Raw genomic sequence first — 14,468 nt, forward strand, 5'->3', positions numbered from 1 at the left:
CGAAATGGGGCAAAAGTTGTTCAAAACTTGGGGATCCAAGGAGGACTTTTTCAAGATAGGTCTTACAATTGCCTCCTTGAGGGCCGATGGCATTACACCCTCCTTCAAGGATGCATTTACCACCGCCCTGATCCCTTCGCCCAATTTCTCTTTGTAGTTCATAAGGAACCATGAAGGGCAAGGATCAATCAGACAGGTGGTAGGCTTTACAGTTGAAAGTACCTTGTCCACATCCTCAGAAGGAAGAGGCCGGAACTGATCCCATTGAACCGGATTGCAGCTGGCCAACTCTGGATCATCTACTGCATCCACGGCGTACGGAATCGAGTTCTTTAGGTGTTCGGCTTTATCGGCAAAGTGCCTTGCCAATTTGTCACAGGAAGCCTTAGAATGTTCCAGGGGTTCCTGGGCAACTGGACCGACCAGGCTTCGGTCCACCTGGAACAGCTTCCTGGGACAGCACTCTGCGGATGCAATAGAGGCAGCAAAGAAATCCTTCTTTGTTGTCTTTATTGCCACCTGGTAGCCTGTAGATCGCACAATATACGGATCTCTTCCAGTGTAAAATAACAAATTTATGTTGATGAATAAAAGTTGCAAAATGCTGCAGAAACATGGAGACATGAACTGGAAAAATGAGAAACTGAAACTGACAGATATGTCATTCTCAAAGCCTTACACAGCTTGGGACCAGGTTACTTCAAAGACCTCTTTACATTATTCTTTTTAAATTTTCAGAAAAATAAATCATACATCCATTGAGAGTAAGGGGTAAATAACATATATAAAATAATATTTCTTGCACTGTAATATACAAACAAATAATCAGTTACACTAAAGTCAGGATCATTCAGACCATGGTATCTCTATGTATGGATGTGAAAGTCAGACAGTGAAAAAAGTGGATAAGAGAAAAATCAACTCATTTGAAAAGTGGTGTTGGAGGAGAGCTTTGTGCATACCATGGACTGCGAAAAAGTCAAATAATTGGGTGTTAGAACAAATTAAACCAGAACTGTCACTAGAAGCCAAAATGATAAAACTGAGGTTATCATACTTTGGATACATAATGAGAAGACATGATTCACTAGAAAAGGCAATAATGCTGGGGAAAACAGAAGGGAGTAAAAAAAGAGGAAGGCCAAACAAGAGATGGATTGATTCCATAAAGGAAGCCACAGACCTGAACTTACAAGATCTGAACAGTGTGGTTCATGCCAGATGCTATTGGAGGTCGCTGATTCATAGCATCGGCATAAGTCATAATCGACTTGAAGGCACATAACAACAACAATTATTTGGTCACCTTTATAAGTTCCATAAATTTTGAAAAGCCTTGGAAACCTTATTATTTATTTATTACATTTATACCCCACCTTTCTTTTCATCATAGAAACCCAAGGTGTTTCATAGTAGAAACCCAAGGCAGCTTACATATGGTTCCCAAGTGGCCTCCCATCCAGGCACTGACCAGACCTGACCCTGCTTAGCTTTAACAGGGTGCTGGCCTCATGTGCCTTCAGACCATAGCCTGAGACCTTGTTTGTATTGTCTGCTATATTAGTACATATAATAAAGCTCCCACACTCTGCCATAAAAGAATTTTTACATTTCTGTCCTTTCACCATCTTTAGCTTCTGGAACAATTTTTCCATTAAGGCTTATTGCCAGACTTTACTATACCACAACAAAATAGATATGCCTTTCAGATCCTTCCAAAATCGTGCTATTAATAACCGGGCTGCAACTAAAAGAAGCCTAACCAATTGTTTATCTTTAAGGGTCTCGTTTCCATTCAAAAATAAATTTAACAGGGCTAATTCTGGGGTTTTATGTATCACCTGCTTTGTGATTTTTTCTATTTCTGTGAACACCGAGTCCCAACCTTCAGCCACCATAACACAAGTCCACCACATGTGGAGGGAAGAACCTTTCTCTGAGCATCATCTCCGCCCCTTTACACCTTATGTACCCACTGTGTTCTACAGAGAGTCTCTGTTTGAAATCCCTAAAATATCAGAAGCCTGCTCCACAACAGTTTAGAGCAGGACTGTCTGTGCGACTGGACCCTGTTTGTGAAACAGCATCCCTGTTGAGGGACAACAGTCAGTAACATTTTTTGCTTTCCCGAGAGAATTGAAGACAATTTTTGTTTTGTTTTGTTTCAACAGGCCTTTCTAGCTTGGTGATTTTTTTTTTTAAAAAAAGTGTATTATTTTAAAACCCGTCATTCAAATCTTTAGCTGGGTTTTTTTTTTAATTCCTTTAAACCCATTTTAGTTGCTTTTACTGCATGATTGTAAATCACATTGAGACACTGAGAAATAAATGATTTAGCTTATTTAATTTATTGAAATAAGTCTTGCGGCAGCATGTGGGAGGAAGAAGCATACATTCAAATTAGACTCTTTTAAGTGCTTTGCGGGTTTTCAGGTTGAACGCAGCCTCCTGGGAAGCAGAAATATATAATGGCTGATTCTCCATATCTGGAAATCCAATAAACGGCTGCTACTCAGTTCTGCCTCTATCCTTAGGTAAAACACACAGTTTCTTGGTAGGTGAAAAACTGATGAAGAGAAACTCGGCAGACTTTGTATTAACAAAGGTAGTGATTAATTTTTCACTGGTGTGGTAGGTTAAAAAAAGTAAATAGAGCCAAATTAGTTTTATCCTAGTAGGATGGAATGGGGGTAAGGATTGCTGCCAAAGTGCATTTAGGATTGCAATTTAAAGCACAATCCTAGTCATGTCTACTTAGAAATAAGTCCTATTGAATTTAGTGGGTCTTACTCCAGGTAAGAAACACTGTGCTGAAATCCCATACACACTTGCCTGGGAATAAGTCCCATTGATTTCTGTGGGGCTTCCTTCTGAGCAGACATGGTTAGGCTTGCCCTGTATGTAACATCAAGAGTAGTCGTTAATAATGATGTTTCCAGCAGTCCTTTGCTAATGCTGGTGCTTCAGATAACTCAGATAATTTCGTTCATTCTCAAGAGTGCTACTTCTCAGAAGAAAAATGTTCTGGAAAGAGGACTGGATAAGATGGCATACTACACTTTGCATTGCAATGATGCCTTTGACTACTCTGATCTTCAGCAAATAAATAAGTTGCAGTTGCAGGTGAGGTACGATACTTCCCCCCCCCAGACATAATTACTGAGGCTATTTCACATTGATTTGCATTTCCACTTTCTTTTGAGCGTCCACTGCTAAATTGAGGCATTTTGTTCTCTTTTCTTTGATAGTCTTTTCAGTGTTCCTTGAGCGAGGAGCAGCAATCCCTGCAGTTACAAGCAATTTTGCTTTGTTAGGAATGATGCCCAGTCTATAAGCAACTAGTCATTTGTGCTGCTATCAGCTACAGTGACATCCAATAACCGCCCAGCTGCTTTATTCCAAGAAAACAGCATCTGCTCAACTTTACAACTGGGGGACGGGGGCCATGTAATGTTGCACTACCTTTACTTTTATCTCAACAGTATTTTTGCTGGGTAGAGGTGAGGGTAGAGATTGCTTTGGTAAGGATGGGTGAATCTGTCAATTTCAGTTTTTTTATTTTTCCAGTCTTAAGTTCAGTTCTCATTCAGCATTATTCACATCAGTTTGCAATTGTTTAAAAAAGATTTTCATGAAAAATTGTCAGCATTTTAGGGTAAATTTATCCTGATGCCAATGTGTCCAGAGAGTATATCCAAAAGTTCTCCCTCTCAGTCAGTGCTGCTAGATCTGTTGGCATCTCTGTAGCTGTTATAGAAAAGTCCAACAGGTTGTGACCCTCAGGATTGAAATGTTTTGCAGCTTGTTGCTCCCCTTTTTTTTTTGTCAAGATTGCCGATTTGTGGTTTCTGAAGCGTGTGCAAAAGTCAGTTGTAGTTTTTCTTACATATTGGATACGGCATCCTGGTCGTTTGCATTCGATGACATAAATTATATTGCAGAACCTGCAGGTGATGTTCTGTTTGATGTAATATGTTCTGCCTGCCCTAGTGCTTTTGAAAGTTGCTGTCTCCCTGAGGTACACACAGGTGATACAGCTTTTGGCGTGATGCCCAGGATTGGTGATAGGTGGCTTCAGCACAGCTCTCACTAACAGTCTGTGTAAATTAGGAGGCTGGCAAAATGCTACAACAGGAGGCTTGTTGCTAGCTCTAGTAAGATTGCTACCAATGGGTAGCTCTCCCTGATTGCTTGGTGATAGGAGATACTGGATGGAAATCTAGCACAAATGGAACCCGTTGTTTGTTCTTTGACACCTCATTATGATGGAGGAGGTTTTCTCTGGAATGGAGGCTCAGTGGATGTTGTAATCAATAATATGTGGAGGATATCCTCTCAGAAGAAGGTGTACTTTAAGTTCACTGATCCTTCTCTGGTATTTATCTTCATTGTGGCAAATAAGCTTGATTCTCAGAGCTAAGCTACACACAATGTTTTTCTTTATATGCTTATGATGGCAGGATTTCCAGTTAAGATAGGTGTGGGCATCAGTTAGTTTGCTGTAGAAATCAGTGGCTATTTTGTTGTTTTCAATGGTGAGAAGGACATCAAGCAAAGGGATATGTGGATTATCATTTGTACTATTAAATATAAAGTATAAACTTAGATGGATAGAGTTGATGTAATTTTTAAATTGTTCTGAACTCTCTTTACCATTAGTCCAGACCATAAAGATGTAATCAGTATATTGCCACCATATAAATGGTTTGTTAATGGCCTTTTTGAGGATCTCTTGTTCCAGTTTACCCATAAATAGATTTGCATATGATGGAGCCATGCGTGTCCCCACAGCTGTACCTTGTAGTTGTGGGTAGTGTTCTCCATTGAATGCAAAGTTGTTGCAAGTCAGGACTAGTGTAGCTAAAGTTGTGATAACCTCTGTTGGAGGATTGTTCGTATCTCTGGTGTTAAAGAACTCATTTAAAGTCTGAATCCCAACATTACGTGGTATATTGGTGGTTCGCCAATTAAAGGTTTGCCTTTATCCTGAACCAAATTTATCCCCATTCCTAGATGGGGCTAGGGATGCCTGAGGCAGGGTTGGGTAAATCTGATTATTTCAATTCCTCACAGTTTCTTATTTTTCCAGTCTTAAGTTTGGTTTGCCTCATGTCTTTGCACACTTGTGATTTTCTTAAAACAAAAAAATGTCAACATGCCTTCAAGCTCTGCTTTTCAGCTTATGTCCCTCGCATCAGAGATCTTGCACTGGAAAATGTAGCCTCCATATCTAAATGTGTGTCCTGGCTTGATGACTTTGTTTCCATACTTGGTGTTTGAGCCATACCATTGCTAGACCAGCCTCTCGCTTAAATTTTCAAGATGGCTGCAACCCAATCCAAAACTTTATGGTTTGGGTTTCTTGGAGGACTTTGTCTGAATGTGTCTATTATTATTATTGTTGTTGTTGTTGTTGTTCTTTGTTGTTGTTGTTGTTGTTATTATTACTATTATTATTATTCAATAACAATAATACTAATAATGTAGTTTGATACCCGAATGTCCCCAAGCAACTTACACAATGTTAAACAAAAACAAATAAACACACTATAAAAACATAACAATGAACATCAACATAACAATATCAATGGCACCTCCATGCAGGATGTTTGGAAGGTTTCTAAAAACACCTACCATTCGCTAAGTTGCCAGAGGTGCCATATATATATTAAAAGTTAAGCCAGTCCCTGCTCTTAGAATCACAATCTTCTCTTGGCGATCACTCGTGACCGAGTAAGATTCTCCTCCAAGGTATAGTCTTTAACAATGGATCTGTCTGAATGTATATCCACCGCCAATGTACCAGACCTTAACTAGAGGCTTCTGGATTTCACAGTCCTGCCCCCATTCCATTTGCCAATCGCCATGGGACTTTTGTTATGAAAGACGCCTGTGTGTGGATTTGTTTTATGTGGGGAGATCGGTGCACCACGATCAACACACAGTCTTGACAGAAAAAGGCTTTGATCCAATGGCATGGATACCACGATGATTGGAAGTCCTTTATCTGCTGCAGCCTTCACCCCCCTTCACAGCTGTTGTAACGTACACATTGTATCCTCCACCTGTTCTGCCGTTGAGGACTTTCTTGGGTCGTTCTTTGTCTGGCTCCTCTCCCTTGACCTTACCGCCATGGGTGACCCTGCTGGGAGTACATGACTCCCGATGGCATCACTCACAGGGTTCATTGGAACACGCAAGCCCACTCACCACTACAAGGTGACGATCCAGGAGAATCACAATGTAGTAGACATGCAAAATACAAAAAGAAAGAGGAATGAAGAGGGAAGAGGGAAGCAAGAAAGCATTACAGCAACAGTGCTTTCATTGGCAGATTGATGGGGCTAGATTGGTTTGTTGTTTTATCTTCTTCCTGAGAGACCAGAGGTACAGCATCTCAGTGGTCTTCCGTCTCCTGGCTTAGTTTCCTGTGACTCTGCAGTCCCAAGGTAACTTGCAGTTAATGCAGAATGCTTATTTATTTTAATTTTATTTTTTTGCAGGGAGGATAGACACAATCTTTCTGCAGCTTCTTCTTCTTTGTACTTCCTCCTTTTTTATTTTATTCCCCCACCCCTACCCCCCAGATAGGCACAGGGCTGATAGCTTTGCTAAGCATTCGTTGTTTTATTTATCTTGTTCAAGTGAAACTAAAAGGAATTCCTGGAAGATTAGAACCAGAATTTTAATCACGGAGGATTTATATTCAGGTGCCCACAAGAACTGTTCAAGATGATGGCTCTGGTGGATGATTTACGAGGCCCCTTTCTCTGGAATCTACCAATGCAATTTGTATGGATGGGTGAGAATTATTGCAGTGCATCGCTTTGGCTCTAATTGGCTGGGTGCTAAATGCATTACCTTAATGAACAATCAGTGGGAGATAAAAGACTGGAGTGGAAAAAAATGCTGAACGTGTAAAGAAAGCTGCAGAAATTGGTACAGGGCAGAACTACATAGATTTTCTGCATAAAGGAAGATTACAGTTCAGTGCCAAGGCAATCCAGAAATGCTGGACCTCAAGAGCAGACAACATTTTTTGAAAGTTAAACAAATCTGCATATTTTTGCTCACCTTGAATACTTTAGGCTGGGACTAAATTCTATCAGTTACATCCTGTTTGCATTACTGTAACATAACTCTGTATGGGGCTGCCTTTGCAAAATGTTTGGAAACTTACGCTGGTCCAAAGAACTGCGGCCAGATTGTTAGCTGGGGCTGATTACAGGGAGCATAGGACCAGAGCTTGGACAAGTTACTTTTTTGAACTACAACTCCCATCAGCCTAATCCAGTGGCCATGCTGGCTGGGGTTGATGAGAGTTGTAGTTTAAAAAAGTAACTTGTCCAGGCTCTGCATAGCATAGGACTCCCTTGTTACAATAGCTCCATTGGCTGCCAGTCTTTCTCCGAGCACAATCAAAGAGCTGATTATGTCCAATAAAGGTTTGAAGGACCATATCTTCCCATATGAGCCTATTCAAGCTCTGATATCTTCAAGGGAGGCTCTTCTTTTGGTTCTGTAACCCTCACAGGCACGTCAGGTGGAAATACAGGAGAGAGCCTCCTTGGTGGCTGCACCAAGGTTCAGGAACTCCCTTCTTATAGAGGTTAGACTGGCTCCCTCCTTGCTGTCCTTCCGCTGACAGGTGAAAACGTTTATGTTCTGACAGGCTTTTGGAAATTGGCTGCAAGAGCTTTTGATAGTGTGCTATTCTACTTATCTTTAACTTTGGCTTTTTAGAACGGATATGTTTTAAATGGTTTTAATTCTATAGATAATTTAATTACATTTGAACAATGACTTTTTGTATGTTTTTTTATCTGTATTTGTTTTAATGTTTGTAAGTCACCTTGAGTCCCAGTTTTGGGAAATAGGTGGGATAAAAATGAAATAAATAAATGAATAAACTAAACAGATTAGGACTGAGCTGACATACATCAGGTTGCCTGGTGAGTCTACTTCTGTGGTAGGCTCAGGATATCGGTCAATGCAGAAATAGACATCTGCCCTTCCCCTTCACCATACACATGACAGGAGAGAGATGGACGCTCCAGCTCAGCTTGCCAAACAACCAAGAAAAATTCTCTGGCACAGATTCCACCCTTAGAACCGCTCTACTCACCACTCGAGCCAAAAGGCTTCATCCCCTGACCTTGTTAATTACCTGCTAAATGTCAGTTAGTAGAACCAATCAGGGACCACACATAACATGCCAAATTCTGGCCCATGCATCCACCTTCATTCTGGTTCTATTTGCTCAGGAGCAACGCAGCGGAACAGGGAGGAAACACAATCCACGACTCAAAAATACAAACATGTACCTGAAATGAAGACTCCAGTTTATTAAAATATGAAGCTTGATGGTATTATCTGAGTATGAAATGATAGACAATATCAGATGAGAAAAAGCAAAAATATAATATTACAGCAACTCAGAGCATAACAGGCAATGTGTGCATGAATTTAATGGTGCGCTAGAAATGATAATTTAAACAAGGGTTTGGAAATAGAACTGTGAGCCACTTAATGTCTAATGATGAAATGAGCTAATAATAATAGATGAATTAAAAACATTAGGATAACAATTAAAATAATTATTACAGAGATCATTTTAATTATTATTGATAAATGATAACAAATGATACCTATACTGTAATTAATTCATCCACCTAACTTCCTCCAACTATTTAATATTTCCTAGATTATGATGATAATGAAAAGCATAATTACCAATCAGATGCAGAGGTTCAGGCCTATTCAGGCCTTCAGTATAATGTCAAAAATGGGAAGCCGAGGAGAAGCAAATCAGAACAGCAAATGGGAAAAAATAATCCCAATGGCTGAGTTCGGCACCTTTCGGCACCTTTTGACAACTTTCCTCTTTCAACAAGCCTTTTAGGTTGAGACCTATCCCAGTCTGTGTCTGTGTTAGAATTGCTTAATATGTTTTTTTAATAAAGTTTTAACCCTTTTTTTGTTTTTGTTTTTAAAAATGTTTTTAATGCTGTTTTGTTTTAATGTATTTTAAGATCTGTTTTTATGATGTTTTATGATGTTTTTAGCGCTTTGTTTGCCGCCCTGGGCTCCTGCTGGGAGGAAGGGTAGGATACAAATTAAATAATAAATAATTAAATAAATAATTATGGGTGGACCCCCATAATACATAGTCTATGTGTAGACTATGAATTAGCATACTCTATCTGGGAGAGGAACAGAGACAAGCATCTGAGACCCCCGCATCAGTTATTTTTCCAAGCAACGCCCTTTTGCATGGTGTTATCTCGGCACACTTATGTATCATTCTTTCACTTGGACATTGTTTTATCTGTCAGGCAGCTCTGTACCAGCATCTTATCTCCTCTGCCTTTCTCCGCTGGCAGCAGTAAGTGGCAGTGCTTTGCAGACCTCCAAGCAGTTTTCCAACCAAATGTGACACATGCCGTGCAAAAGTGCCATCCATCTTGGTTCACCACGACTTCACCATGGCTCTAGCCTGTGCATCCACTTTTAATCTGACTGTCATATGTAGACTATATACAGGCGAATGGCCATATACAGACCCATCTTTGACCAGATTAATAGACCTCACTCAGCTACCTTTTTTTTTAAAAAAAAAAAACATAAATAAATTAAGAGGTGGCAATCCTTGATACACATGAAGGCTTGTATTTATGAAGGCTTGTATTTATGAAAGCCTGGTGTGCCTGATCGACTCCACTTCTATTGCCCTTATATTCTCTCTCTCTCTCTCTCTCTCTCTCTCTCTCTCTCTCTCGCAGGGGAAGGGAGAAGGATAAATTCATTCATTCATCCTTTCATTCATTCTACTAAATTTATAGCCTGCCCTTCCTCTCAAAGGCGCTCAGGGTGGCAAAGACAAAAGTTACAAAAGCAATAATTGAATCTGGCCTCTGCACATTGGAGCACCTTTATTTATTTATTCATATTGCCTCACCTTTATATCTTAAATGTACCTCATATTTCCTCCAGCGAGTTAAAGGCAGCATACATGGTTCTCCCCATTTTATCATCACAACAACCTTGTGAGGTAGGTTAGACTGAGGAGTGGGGAGACAGAGTGACTGGTCCAAAGTCAACCAGTGAGTTTTGTGGCTCAGTAGGGATTTGTGTGTGAAGCCAATGTGAGTAGGAATCAATTACAATTTCGTTGTCAGTCACCAATAACGGAGATAAAGATTAGCTTCTCTGTTGACACCCTTAAGCTTAGGTAGCAAGAAAAAGGATTGGGCATTAGCCTCACCACTGTTTTAAAATATAAATTATGGCCACATCTGCACCATACGTTTAAAGCACTATTATACCACATAAACAGCCATGGCTTCCCTCATAGCATCCTGGGAACTGTAGTTTGTTGGAGTGCCTAGTTGTTAGGAGACCCCTATTCCTAGGGTTCCCTGGGGAGAGGGATTAATTGTTAAACTATTCTGAGAACTGTAGCTCTTTGAGGAGAATAGGGGCCTCCTAACAACTCTCAGCACCATTAACAAACTCTGGGAAATGCCACAACTGCTTAAAGTGGTATAACACTGCTTTAAATGTGTGGTGTAGTTGTGGCCTAACTAGGGATGGAATGATCTGTCGGTTTTGGTTCTCCCAGTTTCTCATTTTTCTGATCTTAAATTCGGTTTACTACATTTCTGCACAATTTTCTATTTTTTAAAAAAAATAATCCTCATGAAAATTCTTAAGCATTTTAGTGCAAATGTATCCTAATACATTTTATGTGCAGTTATGACTAACGTACACATTTTTGCAAGCAATGCCTCCTCATTTAATCCATTGTTGTATCTTATTTTCACCATTCATTTTGAGCACACTTTCCTCTATTATATGCATTTTTGTAAACCTTGTGTGGAGAACTGCATCACAAAATTTGGATAAGTGGGAATTTTAGTGTTTTGGTTCTCATGTTGTTTCAGAAAGTGTGAATTTGATAAATTCGGCTTTAAATAAGAACTAAATCAAAATTTCCCCCCATCCCTAGGCCTAACTGAGGAAAAAATCAAATGCAGCTGAGGAGAAAAACTGTATTTATTTCAAACCTGGTTCTCTACCTGTTCAAACATATCCATCAGGGCTGGCACCAGAGGGTGGCCACGTTGGGCCCAGACCAAGGGCCCCTGCAGTCCAGAGGGGGTCTTAAAGTGCCCTTTCTTAAGGTAAGAGGGTAGCACTCCTGTTCCGTGATCTGTGGCACCATTGGCTCCCAACACTGCTGTGCGTCGCAGAGAGGGAGCTCCCAGGCCCCCCACCTCCCCAATACAGTCTGTGTGAGCTTCACTAAGCCCACACACATGCCCCACCTACCTCTCCTGTCCCTTTAAGTGATGTGCGCGCTGTACACACATGCCTGCTATCAATTAAGATGGAGACTGGGACTTCTCTAAGGGGCTGATGACCTTGCCACCATCTTGGTTGATGGCACGCATGTGTGCACAATGCACACATCATTCACAAGGACAACTGAGGTAGGTGGGACACACAGGCAGACTTATTAGCAGAGCTTGGAAAAGTTACTTTTTTGAACTACAACTCCCATCAGCCCAATCTAGTGGCCATGCTGGCTGGGGCTGATGGGAGTTGTAGTTCAAAAAAGTAACTTTTCCAAGCTCTGCTTATTAGCCCCAAGCAGCCTGTATGGGGGGGGGGGGTGGGCTAAGGCACTGTGGGTCTGGAGCAGGCTGGTGTCCAAGGGCCCAGTCATGCCTGGCGCTGGCCCTGGTATCCATCTTATAGGCCCTGTGGCATGGTGCTGTTCTGTGGCTGCCGCTTGGTGTGTTCCCTGTGCCACTGGGCAGGCATGGTTGTGCAGGAGTCACAATTCCTCCAGAGAGGCAGACTTGGAGGATGGCATCTGTGAGGTTCCCAGCTCAGGTCCTACACGTTCTCAACCACTAGGCTCAGGTTCTATGGACTCTGCATTCCTTGCCACAGAGGTTTGCTCCAGTTTCCCAGCTGGTAGTACAACAGCTCCAGATTTGGGCAGCTGCTCCTTCAGCGTGTGGCTGTGGTCCAGAAAAATGAGACAAGCCAAAGGAATAACACTCTCATCATCCCCATCCAACATGGCTAATAGTCAGACATGCTGGGAGTTGTAATCCAAAACCATCTGGAGGCCCACAAGGTCTCAACCTCTGCTATAGAGACTTAGCAACTTATTTAAACAGACTAAAGACCTGCAGCTAATGTTTGGCTGCCTCTTTCAAATCAACAAGAGGTTCAGTACCTCTGTAGAGGTGGATCATCTCCACGTGTCTTCTCTGACCATTTTTTCTATTCATATAATAAAAATGTGCCATGCTGTGCAGTTCACAGCACTATAGACAGGTGGCGCTGAGAAGTACAGTGTGACTAACCCGTGTGAGCCAGTTCATGGGAGGCCTCAGCATCGCTTAGAATCTCATGGGGGCGGGAGGCAGGCAGGGAGGTAGGTGGGTGAGAGAGCAAGCAGGCTGCCAACAATGAGTGGCAGCAGCCTGGGCAAGTGGCAGAGGTGGTTCACAGGAGGCCTCAACATCACTACTGTGAGACTTCCTTTTCCTCTAGGCCTTGTCGTGGTGGTGGTGGGAAGACATATGGGCTGGCGAGACCAGGGAGAAAAGGGGCAGTGGCAGCTTGCATGAACCTTGGAGGAAGTTCATAGGAGGCCTCAGTGTCATTTTCCTCCAGGTCATAGGAGGCTCCTATCTGGGGCACCACTGCAGTCCACCACCACCCTGGTTCATTGCAATAGTGGAGGAGGGAGGAGGAGGAGGGAGCAGCTCAGGTAAGCCACAGACAAACATTTCTGAGAGGCTGATCTAAAGAGGTGGGTGGAAAGTGGGGGGAGACTTAGGTCTAAAGGGGTGAAAGAGGGGAGACTTAGCCAGGTCTAAACCCCTCAGACCAACTCATTAAACCAGCAGTGTGAAAACTATTTTGCTCCCACCCTGTGGGCACACTTTGAAAGGTGGGTCGGGCAACCCTCCTGTCAATCATGTGATATCACAACTATCATGTGATTTTTGAATTGCTGAGGAATTGGGGCAGGGTTGGCAAGCAACACAAGCAGGAGGAGAGACCCTAGTCTTCCATTTTTTTCTTAGTCACTCAGAATTACTCTTTTGGCTTCTTTTCCTAATTTTTCTGGATGGCATTATTATATTTATATAAATAGCAATTACTGAGTGTGGTGTTCAGTGCTAGTACTACCCAAAGTAGACCCACTGAAGTTAATGGATATGGCTAATTTAGGATCGTTAATTTCATTGGGTCTACTCCTCATAGGACTTAGCTGAATACAACCCTGAATGTTTTCAGAAATTCTAAAGACACTTTGGTTAATACAGATCACCCCACTCTTAATCTGTTTTTTAAGCATGCACTTTTTCAGAAGAAGTTTTGGGTGTGTTTGAATGAGGTCAAGTCCCAGTGAACGGCAGTTAATTAGGGCTTGAGTTGTAGGCCATGGACTTTCTAATTGAAGAGTTATTTATGTGGGACTTGTTTGAGAGATCCCTACAGACCATCCCTACTGGAGTTTCCATCTGTGCTGGTTAGAGTAGGCAGGCAGGGAAGCAGACATGCACACACCAAGTATGGGTAGGAAATCCCCATATAAATTCTGCTACCTCTAATCTACTTGTAAAAGCAATCAATTCTATATTATCATGTTCTGAAAGTTTCAACATTCCCAATTTGATGGAGGGTTTTTTAGAGGATTTATTTATTTATTTTTTCTAAATTGCTTAGAGGGTTTATTGCAATCAAGCGGAAGATAAATGTTGTGAAATAGGGGAAATGAATCCAGGAAGTAGATTGCCTTAAAATGCACCAACAAGGCAAACTTTAGGTTTCTTTTTCTTTTCTTTTTTAAGTAGAGAGCCAGTGTGGTGAAGTGGTTAAGGTGCTGGACTACGACCTGGGAGACCAGGGTTCGAATCCCCGCCCAGCCATGAAGCTCCCTGGGTGACCTTGGGCCAGTCACTGCCTCTCAGCCTCAGAGGGAGGCAATGGTAAACCCCCTCTGAATACCGCTTACCATGAAAACCCTATTCGTAGGGTCGCCCATAAGTCAGGATCGACTTGAAGGCAGGCCATTTCCATTTTCACCCCTCAGTTGCTTCGTGTGAAATATATTTGAAATTCAAAGCACTGAATTCAAATTCTGGAATTATGTCAAATGTTGGATTGTTGTTCACTCTACTGCTGGTTCCCCATCTGTTCAGATAAACTGTCGGGGTGGGGGGAGGCAACTGGAATGAGTGGGTGCAGTTCACTGTGCATAGCCAGGAGTGTTTCAAGAGGATGCTGTGCACCACTGCTCAAGGTCAGTTTTAAAATTTGAGAGGAAAATGAGTGCTTCTACTCCCACACTTATTGTTCCATTGTATAAAATAACATTTACAAGACCAGATTAGACAAATTAAACGAGAGAAACCTCTTGCTTGCTCTGATGCCCTATT

Source organism: Rhineura floridana, chromosome 9 (genome assembly GCF_030035675.1).
Source record: "Rhineura floridana isolate rRhiFlo1 chromosome 9, rRhiFlo1.hap2, whole genome shotgun sequence".
Classification (NCBI taxonomy): Eukaryota; Metazoa; Chordata; class Lepidosauria; order Squamata; family Rhineuridae; genus Rhineura; species Rhineura floridana.